At 41.7% G+C, this 16,951-nt stretch overlaps 1 long non-coding RNA gene across 1 annotated transcript in view; it reads right to left on the minus strand.

The window, feature by feature from the left end:
* Positions 1-16,951, minus strand: part of LOC141371723 (uncharacterized) — a 57,022-nt gene that overhangs the window by 35,962 nt on the left and 4,109 nt on the right. The window contains exon 2 of the long non-coding RNA XR_012376893.1: positions 113-217. This is a non-coding gene — a long non-coding RNA (uncharacterized lncRNA). The remainder of the gene's footprint in view (positions 1-112; positions 218-16,951) is intronic.

Here is a 16,951-nt window from a genome sequence, read left to right on the forward strand (position 1 = left end):
AATAAATAAATAAAATAAAAATGAACTATCTATACAGCAAAACGCACACACTTGCGGAGCAGGGGATTCAGCAGGGGTGGTAGCAGCAGTTTTTCAATCTCTGAATCCTCACCTGAAACCAGACAGGCAGGGGCGCCTGGGGGGGTGCAGTCAGCTCTTGATCTCAGCTCAGGTCTTGATCTCAGGGTCGTGAGTTCAAGCCTCGCATTGGGCTCCACTTAAAAAAAAAAAAAAATTCAGACAAGCAAGTAGATAGCAAAACCAAAACCTCATGGACATTCACCGTGTGGGGAGGAACTTCTGGCCCCTTCTAGGTCCCTCTGGCTGGACTAAGGATCAAATTGACATGGGATAGATTAACAGGAGAAAATCAAATTTAAGTTCATACCTACGGGGAATCCACACAGACATGGAAATTCCAAAGACAGTCAGGCAGAATGAGGTACATAGTAGTCCTGAGCCAAGGAGCAGGGAGTAGGCCCTGGGACTTCAAAGGGAAGGAATGCAATTCACAGGAAGCTGAAAAAAACACGTGTTTGGTAAACACATGTGCTGGGCCACTTAGAAACAATGGGACACAGAGGATTTTGATCAAACAGGCCTTGCTAGGTTCCTCCCTGCCTACCAGACCTAGTTCATGGTAAATGTAGTTATCCATGGTGATAGCTCTCTTTCTGGAGCAGGTCCTCTATCTCAGTTCTTCTCAGGTAGACGTGGGGGAGGGAGAGAGCTTTTCCTGAATCTGCTGGGTTTTGATTGCTTTTTAACTTAAAATAATCTTCATGCCAAAGTGACCCGTTTTGGGGTGGCCTGCCCTTGGACCCTCTAACAGTAAAAGTAGATGGCAGAATATTCCCCGTGAACCCCAAAATAAAAGCAAGTAGAGATAAATCAACAGTCACAAAACCCACACAGTATTAGCATCACTATGGGAAGAAGGAGGAAGAAATGAGGGCAGTGTCTGATGGACCCAAGAACAGGAAAACTTCAAAAACAGCAACAGACCCAGAAGGCCCAGCTGAAACTGGGAGAGATTCTGCTCTCTCAGTACTAGGTGAGTGCAAGGAGCCCTCAGTAAAGACCAAGGAGGCTGAGCAGTCTGGCCCCTATGAACCATCAGTACCCATCTCCGAGGGTGTCCTTCCAACACAGAGAGGAGGCAAAGGTCCTGATCAGGGAGGAGAACAGAGTCCAGAAATCTCAGAAAGCAGGCTCCATGTTTTTAACATTACACCAAACAGCAGAGGGAGCTCTGTGAAGTTGGAAACACTTTCTTACCTCATTCTAAAAGTTCAAGAAAACTACTTTCATATAAAAGTGAGCAACAAAAGAGGACTTAGGTTGAATCATCACAAAGTTTTTATAACACTAATTTTTATTTTTTATGTTTTTATTTTTTAAAGATTTTATTTATTTATTTGACAGACAGCGAGAGAGGGAACACAGCAGGAGGAGTGGGAGGGAGAAACAGGCTTCCAGCTGAGCAAGGAGCTGGATGCGGGTCTCCATCCCAGGACCCTGGGATCATGACCTGAGCCAAAGGCAGACGCTTAACGACTGAGCCACCCAGGCACCCCATAACACTATTTTTTAAAAAGAGTTAAGGAACGGATAATATTGGGGCGTTAAGTCGTTAAGCTTAGTCGTTAAGCGTCTGCTCAGGTCATGATCCCAGGATCCCTTGCTCCTCGGGAAGCCTGCTTCTCCCTCTCCCACTCCCCCTGCTTGTGTTCCCTCTCTCGCTGTGTCTCTCTCTGTCAAATAAATAAATAAAATCTTTCAAAAAAAAAATTACATAAAGCCTTTCATCAGATGCATTTTTACAAGTATCTTCTCCTTCTCTGAGGCTTGCCTTTTTACTCTCTTATTGATATCTTTTAATATAAGTTCTTAACTATAATGAAGTCCAATTTATCAATATATTTCATTTATGGTTAGAGATTTTGGTATCTTGTTAAGAAATACTGTTTCTACTCTGAAAAACAAACTGAGGGTTCTAGAGGGTAGGGGGGTGGGGGGATGGGTTAGCCTGGTGATGGGTATTGAGGAGGGCACGTTTTGCATGGTGCACTGGGTGTTATGAACAAACAATGAATCATGGAACACTGCATCAAAAACTAATGATGTAATATATGGTGATTAACATAACAATAAAAAATTAAAAAAAAAAAGAAAAAAAAAAGAAATACTGTTTCTACTCTAAGGTCTTAAACATCTTCCTCTATGTTCTCCAAGTTTTATTGTTTTACCTTTCCTGCTTATGTCTATAATCCAACTGGAATTGATTTTTTTTATTTTTAAAAATTAAAAAAAAATAAAAGATATTTATATGAGAGAGCATGCGAGCATGAGTCAGGGGGAGGGGCAGGGGAAAAGGGAGGGGCAAACTCCCCACTAAGCAAGGAGCCCAACTCAGGCCCTGATCCCAGGACCCTGAGATCATAACCTGAGCTAAAGGCAGACACTTAACTTACTGAGCCACCCAGGCACCCCCATCTGGAACTGATTTTTGTGCATGGCATGAAAGAGGGTCAAGGCTCATCTCTTGCCATCAGCTATCCAGTGGATCCAGCACCGTTTGTTAAAAAGAATGTATTTTCCCTGCTCTGTTGCAATGACACATTGGTTGTAAATCAGATGTCCGTATATATGTGGGTCTGTGTCTTCATGCTCTTTTCTAGTCCATGGATCTGTTTGTCTATCTCAAACCTAATGCATCCAAAACTGAATTCCTGATCTTCCCCCTAAAACCCATTCCTCTTACTGTCTGCCTTGTCTCAGTTGCTGGCAGTTCCATACTTCCAATGCCCAGGCCAAAATCCTTGGTGTCATCCTGACTCCTTTCTTTCTCTCACACTCCACTTGCAATCCATCAGCAAATCCTGTTGCCTTTGGGCGCCTGGGTGGCTCAGTCGGTTAAGCGACTGCCTTCGGCTCAGGTCATGATCCTGGAGTCCTGGGATCGAGTCCCGCATCGAGCTCCCTGCTCAGCGAGGGGCCTGCTTCTCCCTCTAACCCTCCCCCCTCTCATGTACTCTCTCTCTCATTCTCACTCTCTCAAAATAAATAAATAAATCTTTAAAAAAAAAATCCTGTTGCCTTTACCTTCAAAATAGATCTAGAGTCACTACCACCATCACTCCCTCCCTGGTCCAAGCCACCATCCTCTCTCATCTAGATTACTGCATTAACTTCCTAACTGATCTTCTTGACTAGTGGTAACTGGTTGGATGTGAGGCATGAGATAGAAGGAGGACTCGGAATGCCATCTAGGTTTCTGGGCATGAATGATGGAAACTGATTTCCAAATGGGCTAGGGAAGAAACTGGTTTGGGGGCAGAGGGAAGAAAGGCCCCCCTCCTGTCAACTGTCCACCTAGTGGACAGGGTAATACTGTTAAGTCAGCTCATGTAAGTCACATCATGCCCCTGCTCTACACAAAAGCCTCCAATGGTGCCCCGTTTTGCTCAGAGTAAGAGCCAAAGTCTTTACAATGACCTACAAAGCTCTGTGTAATTTGGCTTCCATTAGCTCTTTCCATATAATATTCTCCTTCACTCATTTTTTTGTGGTCACGGTGGCCTCTTTGTTACTCCTTGAAAAACCAGGTAAATTCCTGCCTCAGGGTAGTTGCACTTGTCATTTTCCCAAAACCTCCCTTATTTTTACCAAGTCTTTGCTCAAATGTCATGTTTTCAGGGATCCTTTGCCTGATTACCCCCATTCTAGTACTCCCTCTCTGCTTTTCCTGCTTTATTTTTTTCCTTAGTTCTGATCACCTTCTAACTCTGAAGTCAACAAAAGCAATGTTGAGAAAGACCAAGCCAGCACTCTTTAATGAAAACCATATGGTAGAGGAATGAATCATAACATCCATAAGGACTCTTAAAAAATGTTTGTATATTTTGTTCACCGCTATATCCCCTGCACTTAGAAGAGAACCTAATACATAGATATCCAATAAACATTTGATTAAATAAACCCAAGAAGTGAATCAATGAACCAAACTTGTCTTAAAGACCTCCAACATTTAAGGGCTTAGTCAAGGAAGATTAACTTTCAAAGGAAACTGAGAAGGAACAACCCAGAAGATGGAAAAAAAAAAAAAAAAACTAATAAGAGAGTCTCATGCCCCAGACACAAAGGGGAATTTCCTGAGTGCTACAGTGTCTTTTGTTATTCATAATAGGCCCTTTCAACTATACCTGAGTGTAAGCTAGTGAAGTGACTCAAGACAGAGCCCCTAGGCATCTTCAGGACTGCAGAGCCAACCATGGGACTGGAGGGTTGGAACTTTCAGTCCCACCTCTAGACCTCTGGAGAAGAGAAAGGGGCTGGAAATTGAGTTCAAACACCAGTGGCCTGTGATTTAACCAATCATGCCTACATAATGAAATCTCAATTTTAAAAAAACAGGGTTTGGGGGAAATTCCAGGTTGGTAAACCTGAGGTGCTGGGTAGGTGGCATGCTTAGAGAGGCATGGAAGCTCTGCATCACCCCCTCCACCCACACACCTTCCTTGGATCTGGCTGTCCCTAAGTTACACCTTTTACGATAAAATTGTTATGGTAAGTACGTGATTTCCTGAGTTCTGTGAATTATTGAACTCAATGGGGAGAGGCGTGTGAGAACATCTGAGTTTTTAGTCAGCTGGCAGAAGTGAAGGGAGCCGGAGTGCCCCACTTGCAGGTTGCATCTTAAGTGGGGCAGTCGTGTGGGATGAGTCCTTACTCCACAGGGCCTGAAAAAAAAATAGTCACTCACCAGATTTGAACCCAAGCTTTTTACCAGAATGTATTTAAAGAGTAGCCAAGGTTGTGAGATTGCACTCCGTGAAAAGAAAGAGAGCAGAGGGTAGACATCCCAAGATGTAATGAGAAAGTTGATGACTCTACATAGAAGCCACTTCCCTGAGACCCAAGAATTAAACTTAGATAAGGTGGAGTTAAGAGAACCAGAGAAAAGGAAGCTTAAAGAAAAGAGATCAATACGTTTAACTGCTGTGAAGAAACCCAAGTAAGAAGAGGCCTTCAAATCTCCACTGAATCTGGCAGTTGTAAATGACAATTTGGCAGTACCTGGGGACAGAATATAATGGGTTGAGAAATGCAGGGTTTTTTAGAGCTGGGCTGTGGAAGAAGAAAGGGGGCAGCACTGGGAAGGAGGGTGTCCACTAGCATTATTGTTTTGGGTGAAAGAGCAGGTTTAAACAGAAAGGGGCCGGGCGTAGAAAGCACCAAAGGGTAGGTGCCAGCCCCCCTCTTCCCCACTCAGGAGTCTGGTCACCAAGCAGGCTGACAAGTTTACAACTTGTGTTGTTTCAACGTTCTTAGCATGTATAGTTGATATTTTCTCTGTATTAAAGAAGAAAGGACGACAACAAAAATGAACCTCATTTTTAAGAACAAACAGTCCTTTCTTCTGCTGCAGCGGCTGCCACCCCTTCTCCTCACAGGGAGGCTTCTGGGGGGCAGTGAGTCCATTCCCATCTGTGTCCTGTCTGCTTGCTCCCACCCATGTCACACACCTCTCCAGTCTGGCCACCAGCCTCTCTCCACCCAAGCAGCTCTGGGAGAGGCCTCGTGTGTGCTCTGTGTGAATAAATCAAAAGACATTTTCAAGTCTTTCTCTCAAACTCCTGACATTTCTCTTTGCCCATTGGACATCTCCAACTCAATAGATATTCCTTCTTCCCTCTCCCCAAACACGCTTCTTTTCCCACTTTGAACAGTACCCTCTACTCTCAAGCACATCCCTAATTCTAATGTAATTTCCACAAAGCCTCCATGGTGATCGTTCTACAATACAGACCAGATAATGTCACTCCTCTGCTAATAGGACTCCCGTGGTCCCCCACGGCCTAGAGTAAACACCAACACAGTAGTATGGGTGGTAGTGGTCCCTCGGGATCTCGAAGACCCCCGCCTGCTCCTCCACCCTCACCTTTCCCTACATCCCCTCCCAACCAACGCCGAGCCCCACAGAAACCACGGGTGGCTCCCTGGACTTGCCGAGTGACTCCCCGCACTGGGGAATCATTGGGAATTGCTCCTGGACACCCTGCACCTGCAATGTCCTCTCCTGCTTCACCTGCTGGGCCAACTCCTCTTGGCCCCATAAGACTTAACTCAGACTTCAGCCGCTCAGGGACTTAGTGACTTACACAGGGACAGTTTTACTATTAACCTATTGCAGCTTTCCTTTTCAAGACTCGTAAGCCATTTGGGCTAGTGCCCAATCCTAAATGGTTTCATACAGTAGCAAAGGAAGTATGGCCTACAGCAATCCCACAACTATGGAAGTAGATATGTTTCTTTAGTCACGTGTTGCTGCCTTAAAATCTGTATTGAGCATTTATAAGTGTTTATTTTTTAAAAGATTTTATTTATTTGAGAGAGAGAGCATGAGTGCAGGGAGGAGCAGAGGGAGAGAGACAAGCAGAGTCCAAACTGAGCACAGAGCCCGACACGGAGTTTAATCCCACAACCCTGAGATCATGACCTGACCCAAAATCAAGAGTTGGATGTTTAACCCACTGAACCACCAGGCGCCCCCATTTATAAGTTTTTTTTTTAAGATTATTTATTTATTTATTTGACAGAGAGAGAGAGACAGCAAGAGAGGGAACACAAGCAGGGGGAATGGGAGAGGAAGAAGCCGGCTTCCCACAGAGCAGGGAGCCCGATGTGGGGCTCGATCCCAGGACCCTGGGATTGTGACCTTAGCCCAAGGCAGACACTTAACGACTGAGCCACCCAGGCGTCCTATAAGTATTTTTAAATGGTCCTTTTTATTAGTCATGACATACCAAGGCAAAAATAAGCTTTCTTAAAACATAATTCTGTAAAGAATGGTGTTTATCCAGCTCAGCAGATCCCACTCACTATCAGAATCTTCATCTAACAGCATGGTTGGATCTATCAACCATCTTATGGGAGCCTTTAACTCTGAAGTTAGCAAAAGCAACGTTGAAAAAGACTGACCCAGCCCTCTGTAATAAGAATGACACAGCAGAATATTCTTAGGAATGCATCCTAACATCCAAGAAACCGTACCTTTGATGATAGCACCAGGACATATAATTTTCTCCAGGTGTTTCATCTGTAAAATAGGGATGATAATTGTCTCACACAATTATCCTAATGATGAAGTGAAGAGAGCTTTGAATTAGAGATAAAAGTTGGGAGCATCAGCATATAGATAGTGTTTACATCCATGGGAATTGATGAGATAATCTAGGGATAGGGGGTTAAGAGAGAAGAAGAGTCCTCAGCCTCTTTCCAAATGTTTCCCATTCATTGGTTCATTCGACAACTATTTTCTGAGTGCCATGATCTGTCCATAACTGTGCCAGACACTAGAGATGCAGGGCTGGAGAAAGCTGGAGAAAGCTCACAGTCTCCTGAGGGAAGCAGAGGGCACACAAATATATACTTAATTCTAAAGTATGCTAAGTGCTTTAAGGGAAAAGTCCCAGCTACTGTGGGAGAACTTAACAAGGACGTAATTCGGATTAGATAAAATATCCAATGTGCAGCACCTAGCATTGCCTCTGATACACTTGTCAGGGAAGGCATCCCTAAGAAAGTGACAATTATGCTGACACCAGAGGATTAGTTGGAGCTAGCCAGGTGAAGAGCTGGGGGTAAGAGCACTGCCAGAAGAGGAACAACATACAAGAAGGCCTGAGGCTGGAAAGAGTCTGGGGTATTCCCTGAAAGGGAAACCATGTGGGGAGCGCGTATGACGGTTAGAAAATGACAACGCCCTCTGTCTGGCCACTCAAGGCAAAACTCTCCCTCTTGCCTCTTCGTTAAAAGGACAATAAGAACCATCCAATACCTCTAGATACTACATCAACATAGTAATGATGCACACAAATTGCATCTGCCTGAAATAGTCCTCTTTCTAACCTCCCCTTTCCTCACCACCTGCTCCCCACCAACCCGCACCCTTTGCCATCCAGAATCTCACTTTGGTGCACTACCCTGGGGATAACAATTCCTTGGCATGATATAGTCAAAGTGCTGAATGGGAAAAATCTGCAGCCAAGAATACTCATCCAGCAAGACTATCATCTGGAATAGAAGGAGAGAGAAAGAGTTGTTCAGACAAATAAAAACTGAAGGAATTCATGACCACTAAACCAGACCTACAAGAAATATTAAAGGGGACTCTTTGAGTAGAAAGGAAGATCATAAGTGAGAGTACGAAAAATAGGAACCACAAAAGCAGATTTTGTATAATCTATAAAAATCAGTCAAGGGAGGGCCGCCTAGGTGGCTCAGTTAAGCATCTGCCTTCGGCTCAAGTCATGATCCCAGGGTCCTGGGATGGAGTTCCGCGTCAGGCTCCCTGCTCAGCAGGGAATCTGTTTCTCCCTCTGCCCTTCCCCCTGCTTGTTCTCTCTCTCTCTGTCAAATAAATAAATAAATTTTTTTTTAAAAATCAGTCAAGGGATTCACAAAATAAAAGGATATAAAATATGACACCATATACCCAAAATGTGGGGAGGAAAGGAGTAAAGAATGGGTTTAAACTTAAGTGACCATCAACTTCATATAGAGTGCTATATGCAGAAGATGTTATATTAAAAAAACCTAATGGTAACCACAAATCAAAAACCAGTAATAGATATGCAAAGAATAAAGAGAAAGGAATCCAAGTATATCACCAAAGAAAGTCAGCAAACCATGAAAGAGAGAAGGACCAGAAAAAAACTATAAAAACCATAAAACAAGTAAAAAAAATGGCAATAAATACATATTATCAATAACTACTTTGAATATAAAAGGACTAAATGCTCCAATTAAAAGGCATTTGGTGACAGAGTGGTTAAAAAACAAGATCCATCTATATGCTGCCAGAAGAGACTCATTTCAGACTCAAAGACACCTGCAGACTGAAAGTGAGGGAATGGAGAAACATTTATCATGCAAACAGATGTCAAAAGGAAGCCAGGGTAGCAATACTAATATCGGACAAAATAGGCTTTAAAACAAAGACTGTAACGAGAGACAAAGGACACTATCTAATAATAAAGGGGACAATCCAACAGGAAGATATAACACTTATAAATATTTATGCACCCAACATGGAACCACCCAAATACATAAAACAGTTAATAACAAATACAAAAGAACTAATCAACAGTAATACAATGATAGTAGGAGACTTTAACACTCTACTTACATCAGTGGACAGATCATCCAAACAGAAAATCAACAAGGAAAGAGTGGTGTTGAATGACACATCTGACTAGATGGATCTATTCTATCCTAAAACAGCAGAATACACATTCTTTACAAGTGCACATGGAACATTCTCTAGAATAGATCACATATTAGGCCACAAAACAAGTCTCAACAAATTCAAAAAGATTGAAGCCATACCATACATCTTTTCTGACCACAATATTATGAAACTAGAAATCAACCGCAAGAAAAAATCTGGGAAGAGCACAAATTCATGGTGGTTAAATAACATGGAAACTAAACAATGAATGGGTTAACCAAGAAATCAAAGAAAAAGTAAAAAATGACATGGAGGGGTGGCTCAGTCAGTTAAGTATCTGACTCTTGATTTTAGAGCCTGTTTAAGATTCTCTCTCTCCCTCTCCCTCTGCCCCTCCTCGCTCATGCACTCCTCTCTCTCTCAAAAAAAAAAAAAAAGCCATGGAAACAAATGAAAATAAAATATAACAGGGCACCTGGGTGGCTCAGTCGGTTAAGTGTCTGCTTTTGGCTCAGGTCATGATCCCAGGGTCCTGGGATGGAGCTCATATCGGGCTCCGTGCTCAGCAGGGAGTCTGCTTCTCTCTCTCTCTTCCTCTGCCCCTCCCCACTGCTCATTCTCTCTCTCTCTCTCTCTCTCAAATAAATAAATAAAAATCTTTATTTAAAAAAAAGGAAATGAAAACATGACAGTCCCAAATCTTTGGGATGCAGCAAAAGCAGTTCTAAAAGCAGTTCTAATAGCAATACAGGCCAACCTCAGAAAGCAAGAAAAATCTCAAATAAACAACATAACTTTACACCTAAAGGAGCTAGAAAAAGAAGAAACAAAACCCCAAACCAGCAGAAAGAAGGGAATAATAAATATTAGAGCAGAAATAAATGATACAGAAACTAAAAAAACAACAGAACAGTTCGATGAAACCAGGAGCTGGTTCTGTGAAAAGATCAACAAAATTGATAAACCTCTAGCCAGAGTCATCAAAAAGAAAAGAGAAAGGACTCAAGTAAACAAAATCACTAATGAAAGAGCAGAAATAACAACCAATACCACAGAAATACAAATAATTTTAAGAGAAATTATGAAAAATTATATGCCAACAAATTGGACAACCTAGAAGAAATGGATAAATTCCTAGAAACGAATAACCTAACAAAATTAAAGCAGGAAGAAATAGAAAATTTGAACAGACCAATTACCAGCAAGGAGATTCAATCAGTAATCAAAAAACTCCCAACAGGGGTACCTGGGTGGCTCAGTTGATTAAGTGTCTGACTCTTGATTTCAGCTCAGGTCATGAAATGAATGATGAAATCCAGCAAATCTGTTGCATTTCTATACACTAATAATGAAGCAGAAGAAAGAGAAGTTAAGAAAATAATTCAATTTACAACTGCACCAAAAATAATAAAATACCTAGGAATAAACTTAACCAAAGAGGTGAAAGACCAGTACTCTGAAAACTATAAAACACTGAGGAAAGAAATTGAAGACAACACAAAGAAATAGAAAGACAGGGCACCTGGGTGGCTCAGTCACCATCTCAGGGTCATGAGATTGGCCCTGCACTGGGCTCTGTGCTCAGCTCGAAGTCTGCTTGAGATTCTCTCTTTCTCCCTCTCTCTCTGCCCCTCCCCCTGCTCACAGCCTCTCCCTCTAAAATAAATAAATAAAAATCTTAAAAAAAAAAAAAGAAATGGAAAGACATTCCATGCTTCTATGCCATGGGTTGGAAGAACAAATATTGTTAAAATGTCTATACTACCCAAAGCAATCTACAGATTTAATGCAAAATACCAACAGCATTTTTCACAGAACTAGAACAAACAATCCTAAAATTTCTATGGAACCAAAAAAGAACCAGAATAGCCAAAGCAATCTTAAAAAAGAAAAACAAATCTGGACACATCACAATTCCAAACTTAAGTTATATTACAAAGCTGCAGTAATCACAACAGTATGGTACTGGCACAAAAATAGACACATCGATCAATAGAATAGAACAGAAACTGCAGAAATAAATCCATAATTATATGGTCTATTAATCTTCAACAAAGGAGGAAAGAATATCTGATGGAAAAAAATAGTGTCTTCAATAAACGATATTGTGAAAACTGGACAGCTACATGTAAAAGAATGAAACTGGACCATTTCTTACACCATACACAAAAATAAACTCAACATGGATCAAGGATTTAAATGTGAGACTAGAAACCATAAAATTCCTGGAAGAGAACACAAGGCAGAATACTGATCATGATGAGCACTGAGTAATGTATAGAATTGTTGAATTACTATATTGCACACTTTGGGGGTTTTTTTAAGATTCTATTTATTTGTTTGTTTATTTTATTTTATTTATTTTAGAGAGAGATAGAGAACACAAACAGGGGCAAGGGGAGAGGGAAAGAGAGAATCTTAAGCAGACTCCCCGCTGAGCACAGAGCCCACTGTGGGACTCAATCCCACAACCCTGAGATTGTGACCTGAGTGGAAATCAAAAGTCAGATGTTCAACTGACTGAGCCACCCAGGCACCCCTAAAGATTTTATTCTTAAGTAATCTCTACACCCAACGTGGGGCTCAAACTCATAATCCTGAAATCATGAGTCGCATATTCTACCAACTGAGCCAGCCAGGCACCCCTGTACTCCTAAAACCAATATAACACTGTACATTAACAACACTGGAATTAAAATTTTAAAAATATAAAAATAAAAATAAATTCATCCTTCCTAAGGAAGTCTTAATGACAGCAAATCTGAGAGAAATTCAGCAAGAAACATTAAATGCCAGCATCTTATTGTCACCCAGGTAATGTACAAATGCAAGATTCAGAATTTACCTTAAAATTCAGAAGTGAAATAATTTATCAGAGGGATACATATTAACACCATTATTTGAACTGAAAAATGACACTTTCTAATGGAAAGTCCAATTTGACTGGATTTTGCCAATTAGTTCATATGGCAAACATTTTCCAAAACTTGAATAAGCTAAATTTGCAGCCAGTAAGATTTTGATGAAAATATATCTGAAAGGGGAGCCTGGGTGGCTCGGTCAGTTAACCGCCTAACACTTGATTTCTGCTCAGGTCATGACCTCAGGGTGGTGAGATCAAGGCCCGCACCTGGTTCTTGGTCAGAGGGGAGTCTGCCTCTCTCCCTCTCCCTCTGCCCCTCCCCCTGCTCTCGCGCACTCTCTCTCTCTCAAATAAATATCTTTTTATTTATTTTAGATTTTATTTAAAGATTTTATTTATTTATTTATTAAAGATTTTATTTATTTATTTGACAGAGAGAGACACAGTGAGAGAGGAAACACAAGCAGGGGGAATGGGAGAGGGAGAAGCAGGCTTCCCGCTGAGCAGGGAGCCTGATGCAGGGCTCGATCCCAGGACCCTGGTATTGTGACTTTAGCCCAAGGCAGACGCTTAATGACTGAGCCACCCAGGCTCCACATAAATCTTTTTCTAAAAAGAGAAAATATATCTGAAGTATATATTCATTATACAATACACAAAATACTATAAACCTTACAACTATTTAAATTTATGGGGAAAAATTTAAATATCAGGGGCGCCTGGATGGCTCAGTTGGTTAAGCCTCGGACTCTTGATTTCAGTTCAGGTCACGATCTCAGGGTCATGGGGTTGAGCCCCGAATCAGGCTCTGTACTCAGTGTGGGGTCTGCTTGAGATTCTCTCTCCCTCTCCCTTTGCCACTCACCCTGCCCTCTCTCTCTCTCTCTCACAAAATAAATACAGGGGGTGGGAAGCCTGGGTGGCTCAGTCAGTTAAGCAGCTGCCTTTGGCTCAGGTCATGATCCCAAAGTCCTGGGACGGAGTCCCCCATCGGGCTCCCTGCTCAGCAGAGAGTCTGCTTCTCCCTCTGCCCCTCCCCCTGCTTGTGCTTACTCTGTTTCTCTCTCTCTCTGACAAATAAATTAAATATTTAAAAATAAATAAATAAATAAATACGGGGTGCCTGGGTGGCTCAGACGGTTAAGCATCTGCCTTTGGTTCAGGTCATGATCCTGGGGTCCTGGGTTGGAGCCCTGCAATGGGCTCCCTGCTCAGCAGAGAGCCTGCTTCTCCCTCTCCCTCTGCCTGCCGCTCCCCCTGCTTGTGCACTCTCTCTCTCTGTCAAATAAATAAATAAACACTTTAAAAATAAATAAATAGGCACACCTAGGTACCTCAGTCAGTTGGGTGTCTCCCTTTAGCTCCAGTCGTGATTCTGGGGTTCTGGGATCAAGCCCCACATCGGGCTCCCTGCTTGGTAGGGAGCCTCCTTCTCCCTCTGCCTGCTGCTCCCCCTGCTTGTGCTCTCTCTCTCTCTGTCACATAAATGAATAAAATCTTTAAAAAAAAAGCCTAGTTTCTTAAAAATAAATAAATAAAAATTAATTAATTAATTAAAGAATCTGCTTGAGGCCAAGATGCAGTAACAAGGACTAGATTTACCCTCTCACCTTAAAGAACACTCTCCCTCCATCTAAAAAAAAAAAACAAAAACAAAAACCACACATACAAAAAATATATGAAACAACAATTTTCAAGACGCTGGACATCAGGGGCACCTGGGTGGCTCAGTCGTTGGGCGTCTGCCTTCGGCTCAGGTCATGATCCCAGGAGCCTGGGATCGAGCCCCACATCGGGCTCCCTGCTCCACAGGAAGCCTGCTTCTCCCTCTCCCACTCCCCCTGCTTGTGTTCCCTCTCTCGCTGTGTCTCTCTCTGTCAAATAAATAAATAAAATCTTAAAAAAAAAAAAAAGACACTGGACATCAGACAATAGAGGACAGTGATTCCTGAGAACTTGGGATTGTAGGACAGAGCCCTACAATGAACTCAAGGGGGTTTCCAGGGTGTGACATAGGGAAGAGAAACCCAGGTGAGAGTATGGGAGCCCAAGGTGGCCATGTTTGTGGGACAGAGTGCCAGAGAGGAGAGATCTACACAGACAAAATACTCTGAGATGTAGGGAGGACATTCAGAGTATTGACTGGTGTCTGTGTCTGAGGAAACTACCCCATTGACTGGGGAAAAACTGTTGAGAGAACCAGGGGCAACAGTGCCCAGCACTCACATAGGGCCAGAAAAGAGCCTGTTCCCAACAGCTAAACTGGAAAACCTCATGGTTCACAGGACATTGGATAGAGTCTTTCTTCAGTAGTTGGAAATAATTAGCCCTAGACCAATGGTTCTCAACCTGGAGTAAATTTGCTCCCCTCCTCCAGGGAACATTTGGTAATGTGTAGACACATTTTTGACTATCAGGACTAGCAGTGAGGTGCTACCAGCATCTAGTGGGGAGGCCAGGAATGTTAGTAAGCATCCTGTGTGCACAGGACAGCCTCCTGACAACAAAGCACCACGTGGCCCAAAGTCAGTGCTGAGTTTGAGAAATCCTGCCCTAGACTACATGCTACTCTAATCCTTCCTAAGGAATCTTAAAAGCAAGACTCAAAAGGATCAAAGGATCACATTGTTTCCAAATAAATTAACTGCATCCCAGAGCAAAGCTCAAGAATGTTTATAAGAAAACAAAACAAACAAACAACAACAACAAAAAAAAAAAACAGGGAAAAAAAGGTTTACAGGAATACAAAACTATGAGGTACCCAACAGGGTAAAATTCACAATGTCTGACATTCAGCCCTTCCTCTTCTAATCAAAGATTATCAGGCATACACACTCAGGAAAATCTAACCCATATTGAGGAGAAAAATCAACCAACCAAAATCAACCCAGAACTGACACAGATGTTAGAAGTGGCATAAAATGACATAAAACAGTTATTATCTCTGTATTCTGTAAGTTCAAAAGCTTAAGTAGAGGAAAGGCAGTTATAAAAAAGACCCAAATCAAGTTACAGCGTCTTACATGAAAAATACACTGATGGAATTTAACAGCAGTTTAAATATTTCAGAAGGAAAAAGATTAGTGAACTTGAAGGCATAGCAATAAAAACTACCCAAAATGGAAGAGAGAAAAGGTAAGTATTTTAAATGAGATTTGGAAAGAAAGAGCATTAGTGAGCTGCAAGACAATGTTAAGTGGCCTAATATACAAGTATTTGGAGTCCCTAAAAGAAGGGAAGAGAAGGGAGAACTGAAAATACAGTTGAAGAAGTAATGGCTGACAATTTTCCAAACTTAATGAAAATTATAAATCCACAGACCCAAGAATCCCAATGAACCCCAAACACAAGAAATATGAAAAAACCACATCAAGGCAAATCATAACCAATTTGCTAAAAAACAAAACAGTGATAAAGAGAAATACCTAAAAGCGTCCAAGAGTAAAAAGTTTAAGCATCTGCTTTCACTCAGGTAATAATCTTGAGGTCCTGGGATCAAGCTCCACACAGGGGTCTGGGCTCAGCAGGGAGTCTGCTTATTCCTCTCCTTCTCCTTCTGCCCCTCTCCCAGCTCATGCTTTCTGTGTCTCTCTCTCAAATAAATACATAAAATCCTTTTAAAAAGAGAGAGGGAAGAAAGAGCATCCATAAAGGCCACGAGGGAAGAAATAGTAATGATGAGGGAGCAGAAGGCAAGCTGAGGACAAAGCGGAAGCTGGCACCCTACAAACGCCTCCCCCCCGACTTTGGGATATATGTAACATTCTTCAGGCACTCCAGGCTGCCCTAAAGGAAAAACAAATGGTTTTTGAGGGTGCACTCCCCAGGAGTGCAGAAAAGGCATGGGGAGTGGAAACAGGCCAAAAAGGCAGTAGATATCACATGAAATCAATTGCCTGCAGTACTCATGAATTAAGTCTTACATGTATTTTGTACACAATAATAGGTAATATTTAATAGGCATTTGCTTTGTTTCCAGGACTTTTTATGTATTGTCTCATTTAATCCTTCCTGCAACTGTAGAAAGTAATCTCAATTTCACAAGTTAGGAAATTGAGGCACAGAGTAGTTAAATAAGTAACTTGCCCAAGGCCACACGTATTATGTCAAAGACAGGATTTGGATCCAGATGTTTGATTCTGGAATCCACACCTGCACTTTTTTTAAAGATTTATTTATTTATTTTAGACAGAGTGAAAGAGCGAGAGAAAGAGCACAAGCAGGAAGGGCAGAAGCAGGGGAAGAGAGTCTCCCAAGCCGACTCCGTACTGAGTGCGGAGCCAGACTGGGGCTGGATCTCACAACCCCAAAATCATGACCCAAGCTGAAACCAAGAGCTGGACCCTCAACCTACTGTGCCACCCAGGCACCCCCCACACCTGCATTTTTAATCATGACACACACTATCTTTCATATGACATATGTATATACACATTCATATGACATATACATGCCTATCCTGCATTTCAGTTTCCACATATGCACGTTTTTTATTTTATCTGTTCTATTTATTTGAAACCACATACACTTATACAGATTTTATTTATCAACAACTGAGTCCTATTTTGATCTGAATTATTTATACCTAATTTTCCTTTTGAGCACAAGTCTCAGTTACATCTCTAAACTTTATTTTAGCAAACATAAAGACAGCTGGCACTGGTCTCTTCCACATATTTAGTCTTGAAATACTGTTTTTCTTCCTCTACAAATCATGTGTTTAGCTCTATGTAATCTCTGCTGTGAAGAACAGATTCACATGTAGAGATCATTAGAAACACATGGTCAGAGGACAAAGAAAAAAATCAGTGTAATTCATGATATGAAACAGATTTTATTTTACTTATTTTTTT

The sequence above is a fragment of the Callorhinus ursinus genome, unplaced genomic scaffold (assembly GCF_003265705.2).
Source record: "Callorhinus ursinus isolate GAN/ISIS: 27379988/994484 unplaced genomic scaffold, GSC_fseal_2.0 scaffold90, whole genome shotgun sequence".
NCBI lineage: Eukaryota > Metazoa > Chordata > Mammalia > Carnivora > Otariidae > Callorhinus > Callorhinus ursinus.